The 22,930-nt window shown below is 34.1% G+C and overlaps 1 pseudogene; it reads left to right on the top strand.

The window, feature by feature from the left end:
- Nucleotides 1–4,523: 4,523 nt before the first annotated feature.
- On the top strand, nt 4,524–11,878 carry LOC129053278 (testis-specific XK-related protein, Y-linked-like; annotated as a pseudogene).
- The last annotated feature ends 11,052 nt before the right edge of the window (nt 11,879–22,930 follow it).

Raw genomic sequence — 22,930 nt, 5'->3', positions numbered from 1 at the left:
ATCAAGTGACAAATTAATATTAACAACAACTCATTTATCAATACAGCCATCTTTGAATGAATATTTTAAATTTTGATATTAACAGCAAATCCAGTGACTATTCAGATTTTTAACTACAGATCCCTTATGTCCATATTTTAATGACATTATATCTGTTTGGTTTTTTTAAAAAATTTGTTTGTTTACAAAAATTTTTTGATTATATACATTAACTATGTCAATGCAACTGTAAATAAATTAACAAAAAAAGTGTTTTTATAAAGGAAACTCTTCTTTCTACATAGATCCCACAAGACAAATAAAGCTCTACCCTTTTTAGCAGTGAGTTTAGCTAGAAAATTCTGCAATGTGTTAGAAAATACACTCACACAGATAAAAACATAAATATAACTTCACATTTTCCAATTAAAGATCTGTAAAGAATGTGTTGTTAATTGTATTCTTAAACCTCAGTTTTCTCTTGAAATGAACTAAATTTTGTTATCATTTGTTAATTTACTTATATGACTTCACACCCTGAGTTTCTGTTCTGTGTAAGATTTGAACATTACTACTTACTTTGTTGGACAGAGGTGGATATTTAGAAGTAATACAATGCACTCAAAATTTCTCTTCTCACATTATGATTTTTAAAGCCATACCTCTCTTAGAATTTAAATAAAATAACATTAAGCAACTTCAAGGCTTGGTTTATTAAAATATTTATCATGAATACATTTTAAATATAAATATTTTGTGCCATTAAATTTGGCTTCTTTTTACACTAAGGTTTCAGTATTTTTTAACATATGATTCAATAAAACTCAGTTTAGTTACCAACACCAAGTATAGGGGAACACTTAAGAAATACATATATTTTTAATTTAATATTGTCTGACATAAATGATTTTAAATATATACCTGGTAGCTAATAAAATGTTAAACTAGTTGATCAAAAACAAACTTAAAAAAGAGTTAATTTTTTTCTAAATGAAAATACACTTTCAAAGTAATCTCTTATTAATGAACAAAAACAGCTTTATAATTTAAAAACTCCCTAAGTATTCCTTTGTCTATATAATATATTGCATTCAAATTCAGGAGTTTGAGGTCAGCCTAGCCAACATGGCAAAACTCAGTCTGTACTAAAAATGTCAAAAAAAAAAAAAAAAAAACTGCCAGATAGGCTGGCAGAGGCATGAGGTCCCAGTTACTCAGGAGGCTGACTCAGGACAATTGCTTGAACCTGAGAGGCAGAGGTTGCAGTGAACTGAGATCCTGCCACTCCAGGTTGAGCAACAGAGAAAGATTAAATCTCAACCCACTCACGTGCCAAAAATAATAAATAAATAAATAAATAAATAAATAAGAAAAGATCAATTTAACTGTGAATACATCAAGTATTGTTTATGCCAGTTCACCTGAGCAAGGACAAAAATCCATGTACTGATGGAACTTACATTTTCACTTTAGGGGAAAGTAGTGACAATATCTAGTGATTTTATTTTTATGTAAGAAGGATAAGGATTTTGGGTTCATTTATAAGCAAGTGAATAGCATAAGCTCAAAGGAGATTTGAGCAAACTTCTTGAAACAACAAGGAGCACAAAACCGCTGAAGTCACAGTGTATACTGAGGCTCTGAACAAGAAAGAGGATGGTAGAAGAAGATATGCAAATGAAAATAAGAAGAAAATAATATATGGTTGTTTGTTACATTATAAAGACCATGGTTTTAGCTTAGGAAAAAGGGGAGCTGGTATTGAATGTTCATAGGTAGAGTTACTTTTTAAGGTAAGGGCAACTTTCTATGTTTAAATAATAGTGATGGTATCATAACATTGGGAATATCCTGCAAATCGCTGAATGTGTACTTTAAAATGGTTAATTTTATAGTATCTGAGATATAATTCACCTAGTTGTAATAGTACTGATAGTGTAATACTTGTAATAGTGGAAGGTAGGAGATCAGTAAAGAGGCTGAGTTAATCAGATGAGAAATGTGGATAACCTGTATCTGGGTGACAGCAGGAAAAATAGGGAAAAGTGGTTACATTCTGGACCTGTTTTAGAAGGAAAACATGCAGAATTTGAGGATTAATGGAAATGAGTAGATGAAAAGAAAAGCATCAAGAATGACCTTATAGATTTAGGCCTTTGCAACAGGATGTAATTACTATCAGATGAAATGGGATACACTTGGGGGAAGTTGTTTGGAAGGAGCACCAGAATTCAGTGTATAGCCTTGAGATCAAATTGCCTGTTAAACATGAGTATGTGCAATACAGCCATATATGATTTGGTCTTTGGTAAGAGAATGGCTGGAGATAACCATTTGGGACTCATAGTACCATTCAGAAATCCATCATACAGGAAGAGATAACTGGGAGATTGAGAACAAATTTATCAGGAATAGTTCCAGGAAGAGGGTGAATAAGAAGTAACTCATATTTGGCCAGGCCTGGTGACTTGCACCTCCAATGCTAGCACTTTGGGAGCTTGAGGCAGGCAGATGGCTTGATCCTAGAAACTCAAGTCCAGGCTGCGACACATGGGAGAGACCCCATTTCTACCAAAATTAGCTAGTCTGGGTGGCCTATAGTCACAATCACCCAGGAGGCTGATGAGGAAATGCCATCTGCGCATGGGAGTTTGAGGCTGCAGTGAGTTCTTGATTGCACCACTGCACTCCAGCTTTTACAACAGAGACAGACCCTGTCTCAGTAAACAAACAAACAACGAAGACAAGAAATTAAAAATATATATATATATTATATTTGGCAAAAAATTGATTATTTTAAGTATAGTATATTTGGTAGACTGTTGGGGATGAGTGCCTGATTGGTAAGGTAAGTGGAATTTTCAAGTGAGGGCATATTATCAATAGAAAAAAGTTCACCTGAAATTCAATATAACATTTTAAATTTAGCAATTAGTGTGTCACTGATGGTCTTTGAGAAAGGACTGTGACTTCATTGTTGTGGGATAAAACGTGAGACAGAAATATGAACTGATGGAAAGAAAATACCTAATAGAAATTCTCTGTTGAAATTAAAAGCAGAGAAAAATGTCAGTATCAAAAGAGACAGTTTCTGTTGTGGATCGTAAAATATGGAGTTTTTATATATGTGTGATAAGAAAATCAGGGCAGTGAAGAACAGAATAAAAGAAATTACATGAAAGAGGAAACGATCAATCACATTGATGGGTTGTGTCCAGGAGGATGTATTTTAAAATGTGATAAAGCTTTTTGTCTTTGAATAAATACGTGCATATAGTTAAAGGTGTGATTTAGATCAGAATAATAAACAACAGCAGTTGAGGAATTTAATACTCTACAGTATAAAACTTAACAAATTGGAGGAAAGGATGTTTATGGTATGTTATGAGAATAAAAGCAATGCAAAGAAAGTTCAGGAAATGAACATCTTATCAAATAAAAATAAAATAGATAACTTCTTGATTCTTCCCTCCCACTTTTTTAAACTACTACTTCTATTTTTCCCATTGATATATTTTAACAAATGACCAACATCTTCTGGGGAAATATTATGTTCTGTCTCTGTTAATTTGCATTATATTCTTACACATTTCATGCCTTTTTATTATATTAATAGAATTTTTAGTCAGAAAAGTTTTCTGTCTAAATTCCATTCCAATATTTACTTGATTTAAAAGTAAATCAAGTAATTTACTTTTAAAAGTACTGTTGCCTTTTATCTTCCTTTCTATTCATTTTTGTTGAATATTGCTTCCCACCGATAATGACTAATTGATCTTCACAATGTATCATTAATTTATCTGATAGTTTGTCTAGAAAGAACCTAATATGAGCTTCTTCATACCCTCCCCCAACAAAACAGAATTTACATCTTCTATAACCATGCAAAGTCTGGATTTCCTTTCTATTTAAATTGAAACTTTACTTGATTAATAATTTCATAGCATCAAGCCAAGAAACAGTATTTTAAATGCAAAATGACCAACATCTAACAATAAGTGGAACTTAAAGAGCTCACTGTTTTGTAGTCCTTTCCAAATCAGAAAAATCTGCTTGTTAGTTTTCTTAGTGTCATCACAGTTGCACTTGGCTTAGACCTTGTACGGTTTTGTTTTAGTCAATGTCAGCAGCAGACACTGGCTGCAGAGCACGAAAAGAAAACTTATGAGAAATATATCCCTTTCTTCTTACTACTTGAAGACAGGACAATCATCTTGTTGTTAAGAGGTAGTTAAGTCCTCATAGTAGTTTTATTGTCTATTTCCTTGAAACAATGTTTGCTGAAGAAATAATATGTCAATTTATTTGACATATTGACTAAATTATGTCAAATGCTTTAATTGACTGCATTATGTCAAATGGTGATTCAATATTTCCGAAACCAGATATATATTTTTTTATTGTGATTAGTGATCCATATTTACCTTTTTACATTTTCCATGAATAGTGAATTATACTGAATCTTGTTTTCTTCTATTTGGATTTGATACGGAACTATACTGGATTCACTGAAAAGAAGAGTTTGAATTAGCAGCATGCTAAGAATGGACACCGTGTTTGAAGAGACTGATAAAGAAATTACAAGAGGAGTTTCATCTTTGGAAGAAAAAATGGTCCTTGGGCACACACACCATATGAGCTTTACTTTCAGCATTCTCTGCTCAACTGTTCGGTGCTGTGGTGAGGCACCTATGCATTGTATATATCTGAAATTAAGTGAAAAGCTATTGACAGATTCTGATATCATTTGCCATGAACTTTATTACTGTGTAAGTACTTTTGGATAAAATTACCCTAATGTTTTTCAAAAAAGACTTTAGAAAAAATAAAGCCGCGTTACTTTTTTTGGCACGTTCTTCCTTTAGGATCTACAGTGAGGTAAGTGATACAAATATCTCTCATTCTGTTTCCAACAAGTAAATAGAATACAAATTGTTCACTAACAAGATTAAGGATTGGGTAATCATTGTTCCTCTAAGTGAAATGCATCCCTGTTTAGTTTTGTTTAGTTTTCACAATTTTGAAAATTTTCCTATTCAATTTTTATCAGTCATAATATATTGACAGTTTTTAAAAAATGAAAATGGGATTTAGTTAGTGGTTTTTTCTGCTCCTTTTAATATTATTCTCATTCAACTTAACGGGCATTCTAAATAGTAATGAGTGATATGAATATAAACTTACATTAAGGAATGAGGGTAGAGTGAGAGAGAAGAGAGTATGACTCGAAAATAATCTCACAAGTTTTATTTGTCAACTCATATGTTTTAACATGTTAGTAGTAGATTTTCTACTCATCCTTAAATTCAGAGCTGTGACTTAGAATACAAAAATGGAGCTAAACAATTCATTTCCATATGACTTCTGTCGGCTACTATACTGATTTTCACGAGTACTATAAATTTTGTAAGAACTAATTTCATTCAGATCTGCATTTAGACTTCCAAGATAGTAAAATGTAGAAAAAATATATACATTTTATAGAATAAGGAGTCATTGGGGTAAGTATTACCCTTCTTTAAAAGGTAAGTGCAGAAGTTTATAAACACTGCAAAAATGTGCAATCTCATGATTTAATCTTCTATTCAAATAAAAAATAGTAATAGCTAGGCCATTAGTGACACCAGCAGGGTAATAAACCCTCCTGCAAAGCCAAGGCATTAATACCAGCGATAATGCATGAACTGATTTTGGGCCATAATCTGGAGAAAATTTAAGTTTAATTGACTGAATCTCCTGAAAGAGAAGGACTTAGGCAGAAACAACAAAAAAATGAACAATACATTAGCCAGAAAGCTCAACAAATAAATAAGACACTTGAAAATATTAGAACCAATAAATCTCCATGTAGTAAAAACACACCTAGTTTTGTTGCTGTAGTTGTTGTTTAGAGACAGTGTCTGTCACCCAGGCTGGAGGGCAGTGGTGTGATCTTACCTCCCTGCAACTTCCAACTCCCAGGTTCAAGGGATTCTCCTGCCTGAGCCTCCCAAATAGCTGGGACTACAGGCTCACACCACCAAGCCCAGCGAATTTTTGTGTTTTTAGTAGAGATGGGGTTTCACTATATTGGCCTGTCTGGTCTCAAGCTCCCGACCAAGCGATCCACACACCTTGGCTTCCCAAAGTGTTGGGATTACAGGCATGTGCCATGATGCCTGGCAAAATTTTTCTTTGTTACAATGTTAATTTAAGAAATTTTATACATTTCTTAAATTTTTTGCAATAGGCTGAGCATGGTGGCTCACACCTCTAATCCCAGCACTTTTAAAGGCCAAGGCATACAGATCATCTGAGGGTGGCAGTTCAAGGCCTGCTTTGATGACATGGTGAAACCACCCCTACTACAAATACAAAAGTAGCTGGGTGTGGTGGCATGCCCCTGTAATCCCAGCTACTTAGGAGTTTGAGGCAGTAGAATCACTTGAACCTGGAAGGTAGAGGTTGCAATTCTGTGATGATGAGAAATGTTGACATATTTATATATAGTGTGTGTGTGTATATATATATATATACACACAGCAAAAGACACACACACACACTACACCTGTTAGCTGTGTATATGTATTCTTTGGTAAACAGAAGATACATATTTTTAATTGGGTTATTATTTTCTTGTTCTTTTAAATCTGTTTTTATTTCCTTGTACATTTTGATTAACCCCTTTTCTGATGGACAGTTGGAAAATATTTGCTCTCATTATATTAGTCTGGTGATTTATTTTATTTTATTTTATTTTTGTAAAGAATTTTTCTAGTATGATGTAACCTCACTTTTCTGTTTGTGCATTTTTTTTGCCTGCGTTGTTGAAGTCTTATCCAAAAAATATTCTTGCCCAGACCGAGGTCATTAAATGTGTTTTGTGATTTATTCTACTAGTTTCACAGATTGGTGTTGTCCTTACATCTTTAATTTTAAATGTTTTTAAATATATATTCTTATAGGTCAGGTCTCACTATATTACCTAGTGTAGAGTGCAGTGGCGTTAAGTGTTTCATGCTATAGGTTTGAACAGTTAGGCTCAGGTGATCCTCCCTGCTGGAACCCCTGAGTAGCTAAAATTATAGGGGCACTCCACTGCACTAATCTTTTTAATCCATTTGGGTTAATTTTTGTATTTGGTGAGAGATAGGGTTCTAATTATGTTCTTCTGCATATAGCTGTCCTGTTTTCCCAGCACCACTTATTGAAGAGACTGACATTTCCTCATTTTGTTTTCTTGGCACCTCTGCAGAATATCAGTTGGCTATACAGGCGTAGATTTATTTTTGCTCAGTGTGTTCTATTGTATTGGTTTATAACATTGTGACATCCCCAGTTCTATGGATTCAATCCCCAACCCCATTGACGTCTTCAGGATAGCTCTGGCTATTCACGATTTTTGTGGTTTCATATTTATTTAGCATTTTTTTTCAATTTCTGTGAAAAATGCCATTGGTGTTTTGATAGAGACTGCATTCAACTTGTGCACTTCTTTGGATCATATAAACATTTTAACCATATTACTTTTTCCTATCAATGAACATAAATATCTTTCCATTTATGTATGCCATTTTAACATTTTATTAGTGTTTCATAGATTTCAAACGCAGATTTTTTTTACCTCCTTGGTTAAATTTACTCCCTTTTATCCCCCATACCTATTATGAATAACATTGTGTTCTTAAATTTTTGGGGTTTTTTTGATATTTTGCTGTTAGTGTATGGAAATGCTATGCAATTTTATATGTTGAGTTTGTAAACTGAAACTTTACTTACCTTCTGTATTAGTTCTAACTACTTTTTACTTGTGTGTTTAAGGATTTCGATAGTATGTCATTAGCATATATGCACAATTTTACTATTTTCTTTCTAATTTGGGTAGCTTTTCTTACTTTCTCTTGTCTAATAGTTCTGGCTAAGGTCTTTTATTATTACATTAGTAGAAGTAGTGAAAATGAACATCCTGGTCTTCCTTCAGATCTTCTCAGAAAAGCTTTCATCTTTTAATTCCCTTTGAGTGTAATATTAGCTAAAGGTTTGTATATATGGCATTATCTGGTTATTTGGGTCTATGTCTTTTGTTGTGTTGAGTTACAGTTGTTCCATGCATAATTTGTTAAGAGATTTTATTGTGAAAATGTTGAATTTTGTCAAAACTTTTTTAACTTATTGAAATGACTGCACAGATATTGTTCTTTATTTTGATGATGTGATGTATGACATTTAATGATTCCAATATATTAAAACATTCCTGCATCTCTGTAATCTCACTTGATCATGGTGAATGATTTCCTAAATGGTCATTATAAGTCATTTCCCCAGTATTTTATTGAGGATTTTTACATTATGTTTATCAGATATATTAGCGCATAGTTTTCTCTTTTTTCTTGTATCTTTGTCTGGTTTTGTAATCAGCATAATGCCATCCCAATGGAATGAGTTGGAACAGTTCCCATATCTTCCTTTTTGTTTTATGTTTTGACTAGGTTAAAAAAAAGCGGCAGTAGTTTCTTTTTTGTGGCAGGTAGAATGCAGCAGTGAATACATCAGGTCCAGGGCTTTTCTTTAATAGGTGACCTTTTATTGCTGATTTGATTTCTTACCATTAATTTGCTTCTGGGTATCAATTATGGTATCTCTTTTATGGCTCTGATTTCCTTTATAAGGGGCTTTGTTTTCTTTTGTTTTGTTTTGTTTTCTTTTCTTTTTTTACTTTTGAGTTTAGATTTTTGTTTTTCTAACTCCTTCATTGAAACATCAAGTTGTGTATTTGATGTCTTCTTGTAGTTGAAGGCATTTATTGCCATAACTTCCCTCTTAAAACTGTTTTGGTTGAATCTCATAGGTTTTGGTGTGTTGTGTTTCTATTTTTGCCTGAAGAAATATGGTGATTTTTTTTGAGATGGAGGTTTGCTCTTTTCTCTAAGGTTGGAGTGCAATGGTGTGATTGTGGTCACTGCAACACTCACTTCCTGGGTTCCAGTGATTCTCCTGAGTTCCAGTGATTCTCCTGACTCAGCTTTCTGAGTAGCTGGGATTACAGATGTCCAACAATACACCCAGCTTATTTTTGTATTATAATAGATAAACTGTTTCACCATATTGTCCAGGCTACTCTCAAGCTCCTGACAACATATGATCCACCTGCCTTGGCCCCCAAAATTGCTGAGGATACAGTCATGAGCCATCACACCCAGCTCTACCACACTCTTAAATGCCAGTGTCTGATACATTTGCTCTTTGGATGTTATCCCATTAGTCTCATGAATCTTATTTATGTTTTCTCCCCTGACTGTACATTTTGAATTGACTTGTCTGTGAGTTTTGCTGCTTGACCACTTCTATTGTCACTAAAGTCAATTGCATTTTTTATTTTGTTGTGTTTTATTCTTCAAGATTTCTGTTTGTTTTTTCCTCCCATTTTTTAATCTCTTGTGTAAGTTCTCTGTGTAAATTCTCTGTGTAAAATCTCTTATGTAAATTCTCTGATAAATTTCAGAATTCTTTGTGTTTTGCTGTAGTTCAATGCATTGTCTTAAAACAAGTATTTTGAATTCCTTGTCAGGCCATGTGTCCATGCCCATCTCTTTTGGGGCAGTCACCACCACCGCTTTATTTTAACCACTTGATGCCATCATGTTTCTCTCATTGATCCTAATGCTTGTGACTATGCCTCAATTTCTGTGCAGTGATGTATGTGCCTAATTCGGTGTTTGTAGTTTGTCTTTGTTTGGAAGCTTTCTTCCACAGTAAGACTGTCCAGAGATTCAGGGCAATGAAAAGAAGGAAATTAAAGTCTTTAAGCCTACTATAGCTTCAGCCCTGGTAGCATGAGGGGAAACATTAATGAGCAGACTTTCATGGCAGGAGTAATTTGACCGACAAAGTTGACTCAGTGCCAGGTTGCACCTGCATCACATAGTTGAGCACTGGGTGCACTCAAGGCCTGTATCTTCCATGGCCTGCCCTCTGAACTTTATTCCTGTCTGAGGTTACTGTAGTCAATCAACAGGAATATTGACTGTAACTCAGCTCCATTCTGCTGAGGTCATAATTTCTAATCTGTTGCCGGGGTTGGTCTACATGATTACCCCTGAGTTTCAACCTCCCAAAGTGCTGGGGTAAAGGGACAGGCAAATAAAAGTACTATGCCTACTTCCTTTGACCAAGCAAGCCTCCCACCTCTGCCTCCTGAATAGTTAAGACTACAGGAATGTGCCACCATGCCTGGCTAACATTTTTGGTGTTTTGTTGTTGTTTTTGTTGGGCTCAAGTGATCTAATCACCTCATCCTTCTAAAGTGCTAGGGTTACAGGTATGAGTCACTGCACCCAGCTAAAATTTACTTTCTAAAATTTAACTTTTAGGTCATTTCCTTTTATTCAGTCTTATTTCTCATAAATGCAGTTAAGAATGTTATTGCTTTAGAGTTTCTCTTTGGGTATTCCTGAAGGAATAAATGGACTCGATAGTAATTTTCTAAATGGTGTTAGAAAACGAATAATTACTTTAGATGAGTAAAGACTATTTGTCCTCTTTTTGCTTTCTGTCTTCATTTCATTGTGTATAAAGACTGTATTATTTTAACCCTCCTGTATATGTGAAATGAATTTTTACTCTTTCAACTGAATGTAGTAGAAGATGGTTTGAACTGATTATACAACTAGTATATAATTTTGGTTTTCTTCCTTGTGCATATTAGTCTAATTATTGGGATAAAAATGTCAAAATTAAATTAATTTTCTTCTTAAAAACTTTCTGATAAAATTACCTAAATACACATAAACAAAAACATGACCACACATATCACTTAATTTCTAAAACTTTTAATTTTTCTGCTTCTCTAGTACCTCGTATTCCATCACTCAGCAAAATCTGGCAGCTCCACTTCCAGAATTTACTTGAACTCCACAGCTTATTTCTGATTTCCTGTTATCACCATAGTCTAAAACACAGTTTATATTGCATTTGCCTCCCATTTTACACTGTAATTTCCTACTTTACACTCTAAGTTTCTATAAAAAAGAAACCACTTTTTCAAGATCTAATTCAGGTAATTTTATTTGTTCTTAATTGAGACTTCTTTCTAGGTGATGTCACACCTTATAGCATCAGACATGAATGTCTCTATCCAATTTCATGTGTTCCAGTTATTTTATTTTGAGGGAATGTGGATATACATTTATAAATTTGGGTATGTGTGTATTCACTTATTATTTGTTTTTCCCAGGTGTAATATATGTTTTGCATGCATATATTTACTAAATCCCTGATAATGGAAAGATAACAATTCTTTTTTTTTTTTTCTTTCTTGTAAGTAAATTATTTTCTGAAGGAGGTGGGTTGGGAGAAATATATCTTAACATGGCAAGTTTAAAAGAGAAAGTGGCCATTGCTAATGAAAATTATTCTCTAACATTTTTGTGTTTATCTTTAATAGCATTGATGATGATTGCTGATGACATATTCCCTCTTCTCAGTTGTGTAGGTGCCATTCACTGCAATATACTGGCCATCCACACTGGCAACGTCTTTGCTGCCATTAAGCTACAGGTGGTAAAATTCACCTATGTCATGATATGGCGTTCCTTGGTGATTATCTCACATGTAGTGACTCTGGCATTTTTCCCTGCATCTCTGAAACAGGGGAGCTTGCACGTTCTATTAATCTTATATTTTGTATTATTGTTGACACCATGGCTGGAGTTTTGGAAAAGTGGAGCTCATCTTCCTCCCAACACAGAAAATAATTCCAGTTTGGTGGGTAACTATGGATGCTTATCTTAATCATGCTAGTTATATGCTGCCATCAATTCTCCTGCTGGCCAGCAGTGAAACTGCAGCTGTCAAATGAGGAATTAATTGATAAGGGACAGAGGTGGGCCATACAATCTACACTACAGCTTTCAGTTTTTAGAAAATGTAATAATAATATTGATATTTGTGTTCTTTGTAGGGAACATTTTACTGAAGTCTTGTGACTCAATAATTGCTGTGTAGCTCATCATAACCTGCATATTAGCCATTGGCTTTATGCTCCTCTTCTGTCAGTATTTGCAACCAAGATGGTCAGGCAAAGTATTGCCAGGAGATGTTGAAAATTATTCAGAAGCACAGTGATATTGTGTAAGCATCTGGAGAAAATTCAGTTAAAAGAATAAAAGTAAGCAGCTGAGGAATTACTATCACTCATGGAGAAGGGTTGGATATTTTCAATAAATGAGTATGCAATATCCATATATACTTTCACAGAACAAAGCGTAAAGAGGGTAAGTGTTACTTTATAAAGATACTCATAAAATATTATAAACAACAAAATCTTGGAAGTAGTTTCTAATGAAATTGATTTTTCTAATGTGACTATGCATTAATAATTTTTATTTTCTTAAATATAATTCTACAACTTTTTAAACAAAACAAAATCAAAATTGATCTGACTCCAAAAACTAGGCAGAAGAAATAACCATAATACATTTTTCACCTAGTACATTTTTGGAACCTATACCTTAAATTTAGTAAGTTTTTGTAATATAGCATATACATTATCAGTGAACATTTTCTTTTCACCCTTTTCCCTCTGCAGTGCAGAAACGTTTTAGTTTGACGTAATGTGATCCAATTGTTTTTCATTGTGCTTTTGTAGTCTGTACTTTTGGGGTTATAGAATTGAGTTTTCAAAAACACAATTAAATTAAAAATAAGAATTACCACATAATCCAGCTACTCTGCTTCCAAATATGTACTCAAAGGATATAAAATTAACATGTCAATGAGATATCTGCACTTCTATTTTCATCTCAGCGTTATTCATAGCAGCCAAGATATGGTAACAATCCAAGTGCTCATCAACACATCAACAGATAAAGTGTGGCACATATACACAATGAGATATACTATAGAGCCTTAAAAATGGAGGCTGATCTTTTATTTATTTGTTACCAAATGAATCAAATTGGAAGATATTATGCTTAGTGTAATAAGAGAGGCACAGAAAGACAAGTATAGAATGATCACAATTATATGTAAAATCTAAAAAAGTTGAACTCATTCAAACTGTGAATATGTCAGATGTGGTGGCTCATGCCTGTCACTCCAGCACTATGGAAGGATGAGGTGGTTGAATCACTTCAGGTCAGAAGTTTGAGGACACTGTGAGTCATAGTTGTGTCACTGTACTCCAGTCTAGGCAATGCAGCAAGGCCCTGAATCTTTCTACAAACACACAAAAAATAGTCGGAGATTGGAGTGTGGGGTGGTGATGAGAGTGGATTGAGAAAGGAGAGGTGTTCATCAAAGGGTAAAAAATTTCAGTGATACAGGAAGAATTTCTGGTGATCCTTTGCACCAAATGGTGATCACAGTTAATAAATATCAACTTCAAAATTGTTTAATAAAAAAAAGACAGGCTTGATGGCTCATGTCTGAAATCCTAGCACTTTGGGTGGCCATGGAGGGAGGATCAGTAGAGGTCAGGAGTTCAAGACCAGCCTGGCCAACACAATGAAACATTGTCTCTACTGAAAATAAAAGAATTAGCCAGCTTTGGTGGCATGCTTATCTCACCCCAGCTACTCGAGTGGCTGAAGTAAGACAATAACTTGAACTTGGGAGGTGGCAGTTGAAATGAGCTGAGTTTGCACCAGTGCACTCAAGTCTGGGCAACAGAAGCAAAACTCTATCTCAAAAATACAGATTGTTTAAAACATAGAGTTTATATATTCTTACCACAAAGAAAGAAATGGTATATATGTGAGGTAATGGATATGGTAACTAGCACAATATGATTATTTTGCAATATATACATGCATTATAAAAGCACTTTGTGTCCCATAAATATTTATATTTGTTAATTTAAAATACAAATTTTAATAGAATGAATTACAGTTAAAATAAACTTGGCTTAATATACATAGACAGTAATATATGCTAAAGTTTTCTTCTATTTTGAATATTTGGCTTCTATTATTTCTTGAGGAAACAATCACCATGGGAAGGGATGAAGAACACTAAAGCTTAACGTTGTATGATTTACATTATTTTGTTGTGGTTGGTCTTTCTCCTTTTTTTCTTTCTACAAAAGCAATGGTGACAACTTTCTTATTCACACTTTCTTTTGAGTTTCTTTCTCCTGAGAAATCACCACCAAAAATAAAACTTGTGTAGATTTGTGTATATATTTTACTGCTGCTTGTTATGACTCTGTTGCCTTTGCTTTGGATTTCTCAGCTTCTTAAAACACCGATTTGCTTATTATTTTTTTTTCTCTGTACCATTACTGCTTCACTCTACCTGCAGGATCCTTTCTTTTTATTTTACTTTAGTTTAATTTTTTTCAGAGAGAGTCTCTGGCACAATCTTGGCTCAATGCAACCTTAGCCTCTCGGATTCAGGTGATTCTTCTGCCTCAGCCTCCTGAGTATCTGATATTACAGGCATGCACTACCACACTTGGCTAGTTTTAGAATTTTTAATTATGATGGGGTTTCACTGTGTTGCCAAGGCTGGTCTCAAACTGACCTCAAATGATGTGCCCCCTCAGCCTCCCAAAGTGCTGCAATTACAAGTGTGTGATGCCACACCCGGTTTGATCATTTTCTTTACTAGATCTACATGCTGCTTCTCTTAGTCCTACATATGCCACTGTCAACTCACTTATTTATTTTCTGTGATAGGAAGACTCATGTAAAGAGTTGGCCCTGACAAGGTTTAATTTTATTTTTTCTTAACTCTCCTTTCTTAAGGCATTTACCCTGTTTTTAGAATCATATTTTATACTTGTCACTAAATCCCATATATCACTTGTCTGTTGCATATTACTCAAACAGTGATGTGTATCTTTAAAACTGATTCACACCATCATTCTTGAAATACTATTTTGCTTTGGATTACATGACTCAACTTTCATCTGATTTTTCTATTTAATTGTCAGTGTGTTTTGCTTCATTTTATCTAATAGACATCTATTCATTAGATCATTAATTAACTACACAAAATATGTGTTTCTCTTTCCCTTTCTCCTTCCCCTTTTCCCTTCCCTTTTTCTTTTCTTTCCTTTTCTTTTATTAAGAAAGTGTTCTGTTACCCAGTGTGGAGTGCAATAGTGAGATCTTGACTGACTACAACCTCAAATTGCTGGGCTCAAGCAACTTTCCTGCATTGATATCCTCATTAGCTGAGACTACAGATGCACACCACCACATCTGGCTTTTTATTGATGTTGTTTTGAGACAAAAGCCTCTTAAGTTTTAAACCTGTAGTTCTAAGGAATTCAACCAGTGATATGATCTCTGAATTTCTATACATTGTGCTTTTCTTTTTTTTTCTTGAGTTCCCCAAGATTAAGATAGCTAAATTTAAAACTTCCCCTGAACTTCTTTACACTTTCTACATGACTCTCTCCCATCATTTTTTGTCCAAAAGTACATCACCTATATAACATAAAAACTGAGGATATTCCAAATACGATTATTTTCCCTCATGTCTTTCATATTTTATCTTTAACAACTTATTTCTTATCTACCACCTACAAATTCTTTTTTCTGATTGCTGTTTATGCATTAAAGGTGAGGTCATCATTTATTGTTCCCTAAATGATAGTATCTACATCTTAATTTACTTCTTTCTTCTGTGTTACCCTGTTCAATTTATTTTTCATTGAGAGTCTAGAATTATTCTACTTTTCAACGAATAAAACACATCTCTTTTCTTTTCCTTTCTGTTCTTGTTCCTTTCTGCTTTACTATTAACTGTTACTTTACGAAATGAGGAGCCATTTCAGTGTTATTTACTATTATATCCACCGTTTTAGAAGCCATTACAGTGTTATTTACTATTATATCTACCATTTTAAGCTAGAATTCTCAGATATAATAATTTCTCTCTAAGTGTTTAATATTATAATAAACAATACAACTTTGTAATTTCAATATTAAATTGTTGAATACTAAGTCTATATAGTACTTATGAAACAATATTTTAGTTGACTTGCAGATAAGCTTATGCTATTTTTTCACTCACTCCTTCCATTTCTATCCATCCTAGCTATAAGACTTTTAGAGGTGTGAACTAGACATATTCTTCTCTATACTTGAGAGCATGTTGAAGTTATATGAATAAAGAAATGTACGCTGACCATTTAATTCATATTAATAAATATAAATGTTTAAAATTTAAAATTTATGTAAATGTTTTTATTACTTAAATGTATTATTACAGTTATTATTTACATTTTTTATTATTCAAAACTCAATACGGGAAACAAACGTGGAAAAATCTCAAGTAATTCTATATTTATCATTCCTTTTATCATAGAGGTCACAAGCCTTCTCCTTACTGGTTAGGGCCATATTTCCACAACAATAATAACATTTCACTTTTCATTTCCCAGTGAAATCTTAGGAGTGTCTTTTGAAATCTATATTGATATGCCTACAACTGCCCAGTGTAATTCTGTCTACTTAGGAAGGTATGACTCTACAAGATGAATATGATAATGTCTTGAAATATCACACTTACATTTAATTATACAAAACACCACTAATGTAATAATAATATATCAGCTGCACATTATGTAGTCTATATAGAGAGTTAATTTTTAAACTCAAATACTTTAGTTAGAGACTGTGAGATTAAACTGGCCCAAGATGGAACTGAATTATCTGTAACAACTACCACACTGTGGTGAAATTAAGTAAATGAACTCTTAATAATTTGGAAAGCAATAAAGTCATATCACTTAAAAGTTGCTAACAGAAACATATATTTCTTAACTATTTCTTATTACATGAAAGACAGAATGGCTTTCATGATAATGATGGAAGCAGTGTCAAATGAAATCTTACAAGACAATCTGGACATGATGGCTCCATGACTGTAATCCCAGCACTTTGGGAGGCTGAGGCAGGTGGATTACTTGAAGTCAAGAGTTTGAGATGAATGTGGCCAACCTGGTGAAACCCCCCTCTACTAAAAATAAGAACATTATCTAGGCATGGGGGTGCATGCCTGTAATCCCAGCTACTCAGGAAGCTGAGACAAGAGAATCCCTTGAACCTTGAAGGCAGAAGCTGCAGGGAGCCGAGATCGCACCACTGCCCTCTGGCCTGGGTGAGAGAGTGACTCCATCTCATAAAAAGACCTCTCTGAACATTAAAAAGCAAGGTAGATTTAATGAAGTTTCTATTTTATGTTGTCATTAAAGTTAATTGTGTTTAAAATGAAGAGATATAAGGAAGAGAAAACAACCTCAGACTTGATTTTTAGAGCTCTAGAATCTAATAATGTAACTCAGGGGTGTGTTTAATGAAGAAAGACCTGACCTCTAAGTTTGGGCAAGACAGTATGTGGCATTTTAACTGACCATCATCACCCACTCCATGGCTTCATGGCAACTGTGAGGAATATTAAATTCTAGATGCAGATTTTGATGCACGTGTGGAAATATGGAGCTTATCTCGAATAATTGTGGTTGTGTGATTTAAAATGTCTGAGGCTCCCTTAGAGATTATTAGCTCAGAGGCTTTTCTTCAGCCCACCTCAGAGCTTTCTTGGGGGCAGATGTTGACTCCCAGGAGGCATTTGTGGAAAGGAAATATACTAGTCGGAGCCACCAGTAGCAAGGAATAAGAGTCAGATCAAGCAGTACACAAACAAAATGCCTGGAAAGAAGAGGCTGGTGAAGAAAATTGATGAGGAAAATCAGCTTTGTAAAACTCTCACAGTTTGTTGCTGTTTATTTTGGATTGGGTTTTAAATAGTCACAGAACTTGCCCTGTGACCCACATTGGAGTCCTGTGGCATGATCATGGTCTACTGCAGCGGCAACCTCCCTGGGTTCAAATGATCTTGCCACCTCAGCCTCCTGAGCATCTCACCTCTCTGGACTCCACCAATCCTCCCCCCCTCAGCATTTCACAGTACAGGCATGGGCCTCCAAAACTAGCTTATTTTTGTATTTTTTTATACAGAAGAGATCTTGTCATGTTGTCAAGGCTGGTCTCATACTTCTGGGCTCAAGTGATTTGTTCTCCTAAACCTTCCAAATTGGTGGGATTACAGATATGAACCACCATACCAAGACTCCTACTGGTATATTTAGAAGGATATAAGAATGTCCATTTTGAATGCACGCATGGAGAAGACCCCAAAACTTTTCACTTTTCGCTGACTTTGGACTAAACACTAGAGTTCCTGAAAGAGTCCATATGCAAATTCTGGACAGTTTTTCTTTTCTTTCTTTTCCTCTTTTTCTTTTCCTTCCTTGGATTTTTTTTTTTTTAATGTGTCAAGTACAGTAGATGATGAAAAGGATGACAGGACACAGATTAAGTGGCCATACATGACAAAGAATATAGAGTGCAAAACTAGCTTTAAAGAGTTGTGAAACATGTACACAACCCACAAACTAAGCAATTGTGGAGGTCAAGAATTTGTTATCTGAATATGCTGAATAATATTCAAAGTGTTCAACATTCAACAATAAAATAAAAGGCATTCAAAGATAAACACAAAAAAAGCACATTCAAAGAAAACATAACTAAAAGAAATTATTTTAGAAAGCCCAGTCATGGTACTAACTAGGGAAATATTTCAATTATCTTCACTTTAATGTTCTCAAAGACCTAAAGGAACCCAGTAGAATAGTGATTTAAAATTGAAAATAAGAATAAAGACATATAAATTATTTAAAAAAATGAAATCAATAATGTGTAACTAGAAAGATTGACTAGCTTGTGTGGGCATGCAAAAAGTGTAATGAGGCAACTTGAAGATTGATTGTTTGATATTATTCAGTGTGAGAAACAAGAATAATGAACAAAACTAAGGTTGCCATGGGATTCCATCAAGAATATCAGCATATTCATAATGGGAGTTCCACTGAAAAAAGAGAAATATGGGGGAAAAAAAATTTGAATGAACCATAGCTGAAACTTCACAAACATGTTGATAGATGGAAATCTACTGATCCAAGTATCTCCAAAGAAAAAAAAAATTCTCCAGGAAGAATAAACTCAAAGATATCCACACTGAAACACATGAACTGAAATTGACAGAAGACAAATAAATAGAAAACTTTAAAAGAAGCAAGACAGAAGTAACTGATCACATGCAAGTTATCATCCATGACATTAACAGCCAATTTCTCATTAAAAATTATGGAGGAAATAAGTCATGGTGATGAGATCTTCAAAGTGCTGAAATAAAAAAATTAAGTCAATCATAAACTCAATATCTGTCAAAACCAAAATTTAAATTTTTGAGCAAGTAAGGCATTTCCAAGCAAACAGAATTAAAGAGAGTACATTACTGCTAGATCAGTCTTACAAAATATGATAAAAACATATAAGGCATGAAAGTAAAGTAGTATCTCATGTGATAATAAAGAAATAAAGAACGTCAATAAAGTAATTACACCAGGAAATAGAAAAGCCAATATTATTGTATATGGGGTTCCTGTGACTTTATTTTTCTACTATATTTAAATGACAAGAGGAAAGTCACAGTATCTTACAACTGTAATCCCAACCAAGGATGGGGGTTTCCTTGAGCCCAGAAGTTTGAGACGAGTCAGGGCAACAAAGTGTGACCCTGTCTCTACAGAAAATCAATAAAATTAGCCAGCTGTGGTGGCATACATTTCTGTCCCAGGTACATGAGGGGCCGAAGTGGAAGGATCCCTTGAGCCCAGGAGCTGGAGGCTGTAGTGAACCATGTTTATCCTATGTGACTGAAACCCTGTCTCAATGAAGTAAAATAAAATTCAATAATAACATAAAGAAATGACAGAGAATAAAACAATAATTACATATCTGGGTTGTTAGTAGAAAAATATGTAATATTTTTGTATAACAATTTTTGTTTGTTATACAAAATTTGTATAACAAAAATCGTACAAAATTTGTATATGAAATTTTGTGTAACAAACAATTTTTGACAAAAAAATAGAAAGGTAGGGAGAGCAATATGAGAAAATGATTTTTGTGTAATATCAATACTCAGTTATTGTAATTCACAATATATTATTATACATTTAAGATATTAATTATAATACCATTAATAGCCAATAAGAAAATAACTGTTCAAATATACTGAAGAGAAATGAAGGAGTCAAAATGGTACCCTAGAAAAACAAATGCAAATATGAGCAGTTTTGGAGGAATGAAATATAACAACACCAATAACAAAACTTGTAGAAAAAAAGGACAAAAATAGGAAAATAAATTCTTGTCAGAAATTAATTTCCATCCAAATAAACTCCAGTTAAATGTCAAAGACTGGCAGAATAACTTTTTAAATATTTTAAAAGTGAGGGAAAAAATAAAGCAAACAGTAACCAAAATAGAGGTAGAATTACTAGACAAATATCAAAATTGTTTAATTCATCAAGAAGATATAACACTTACATATATACCTAATAACAGATCCTCAGGATATATGAAACAAAAATAAATTGATTTCAGGAGCTAGACAGTCCTGCAATAATAATAATAGTGGGAGATTTCAACACCTCACTTTCAACAATGTATGAAATGACCAAATCCAAACTCAATAAGAAAACAAAGGTCTTGAAAAGCAGCATAAACCAAGTAAGTCTATATGACATATACAAAACACTCCACTCCACAAGCTGACTACACGTTCTTCTAAAGTGCATGTTTGTTATTCTCTGTGCTATCTTCAGAATAGACTTTATGGTAGGCCACAAAGGAAGTCTATTATATTTAATATTACTGAAATCACATATAATGATTTCTCCAACCACAATGGAATAAAACGAAAGACCCATTTTCTTTTTTTTTCCTTTATTTCTTTTTTTCTTTCTCTCTTCAAAATAGATGAATAAATAAATAAGTTGGAGTCTCACTCTGTCACCCAGGCTGGAATTCAGTGGTGTGATCTCGACTCATCACAACCTTTCACGTTCAAGCAATTCTCCTGCCTCATACTCCTGAGTAGCTGGGACTACAGGCACACACCACCATGCTAGGCTAATTTTTGTAGTTTTAGTGGAGATGGAGTTTCACTGTATTGATGAGGCTAGTCTCAAACTCCTGACCTCAGGGGATCCACCCACTTCAGCCTCTCAAAGTGCTCGGATTATATGCATTACCACCATGCCTGACTGAGACTCATTTTCTAAAAACTGAAAAATATATATTGTTTGGAAACTAATAAATACACTCTTCAACAACCTATGGTTAACTGAAGAATCTTCAAGGAATTAAATTATTTTCACAAAAAAAGAAAATTTAAAGCATACTAAACCTTCTGAAATGCAGACAAATCAATGTTGAGAAATATATATGTGTAAACATATAGATAAAAGAGAAGAAATGTAAAATTTATAACATAAATGTACACACAAGAAAGCAGAAAAAATGTAAACTAGAGGACAGTACTTTTGTAAAATATATGGCATAGTAAAGGAAGCTGCCATCAATTGCCCCCAACCCTAACCCCTCAAGAATACCCACAGAAAAACCAAAACCAAGTATACAGTGCCAAGATTATCACCATCAATAATGCAGAGCTCAAAACTGAGAATGAGGCTGCTTCTAGGGTGATAAAGAAGTAAAGAAACCAGGCAGAGGGTAAAAAAGTTGGCCTTTTATATTCATGACACTAGTCCTCTAAACTGCTGACAAACAAGTGTGAAAAAATAGAAAAAGAAAAACTCCTCTGACTCTTGGTTACTACACTGTATAAAATAAAGTTGAAGTGGATGGACAGCTTCCCCATCACTTTGGATTGCCTGGCAGCAAAAGTATTTGTGCCTTAGCCCAAGGAAGCCTTGTGAGTGCCTGAAAAGAGAAAAATAACCCAAGGACAATAGGGGATGAAATAGCAAGGCAGGACTACCATCTCCAGCCTGCATAGCTCAATCACAGGAGATGACAAAACTGAATGCCTCTACAGCATTACCATAAGGTATGAGGTATATTGCATAATTTCCTTGATCACAAACCTATAGAGAGCCTTCTCACACTCTTAGGATATCCCCTTCAAAATCTCTCAGACAGGAGACTGACAGTGTTTCAAAGTTTGTTAGAGCTGAGATAAACCTGGGTTTAAGGCACCATCTACTGCCAAACAGAGGCACTGACCTAGCCAAAATCAAGCAAACCATGTCCCTCCATACTTTTGTCTTAAAGAAAATTCAAAACAATTATATACAACAAAATGCAAAATAAGACAGAGAAAACAATAAACTAAGTAACTAGTCCTTCAATAAAAACATATATATGTATAACCACAAGAAATAATACCAAACAGGAAATTATAACATCCCTAAATGGACAAAGCATTAACCATTGACCAATGCTAATTAATGAGAATGGCTATCAGTGGTTATTGGATCAAGAATTCAAAATATCAGTTTCCAGGAAACTCAGGTCTCTAAAACAACACAGAAAAGGAACTGATACAATTCTGAAAGAAACTTTTAAAAATAGACTGAAATTATCTAAAAATAAAGAGTCCCATAACAGAGAAATATACTGGTTGAAGTGGAAAATTCAGAAGGTTTTCAACAGCAGAAGAGCTCAAACAGAATAAAGTATCAGTGAGCTCTAAAATGAGCTATTAGGATCAGGTGTGCAGGCTCAGGCCTGTAATCACAGCATTTTTGGAGGCTGAGATTGATTGATCAGTTGAGGGTGGCAGTTCAAGACCAGTCAGGACACCATGGTGAAACCCTATCACTACTAAGAATACAAAAAATTCTCTGGGCATAGTGGTGCACACCTGTAATCCCACCTATTCAGGAGGCTAAGAGAGGAGAATCACTCGAACCTGGGAGGCAGAAGTTGCAGTGAGTCAGCGTTGTGCCATTGAACTCCAGCCTGGGCAACACAGAGAGAATTTGTATAAAAAAAAAATGTAAAAGAGAAAGAAAAGAAAAGAAAATTAACATAGATTATTAAGAAATGAACAAAGAACAAAACAGAAAAACAATCAAAAAGAATGGAGA

The sequence above is a fragment of the Pongo abelii genome, chromosome Y (assembly GCF_028885655.2).
Source record: "Pongo abelii isolate AG06213 chromosome Y, NHGRI_mPonAbe1-v2.0_pri, whole genome shotgun sequence".
Classification (NCBI taxonomy): domain Eukaryota; kingdom Metazoa; phylum Chordata; class Mammalia; order Primates; family Hominidae; genus Pongo; species Pongo abelii.
Note: the sequence above shows the minus strand (reverse complement) of the source record. Positions and strands in the feature narration are given on the sequence as shown.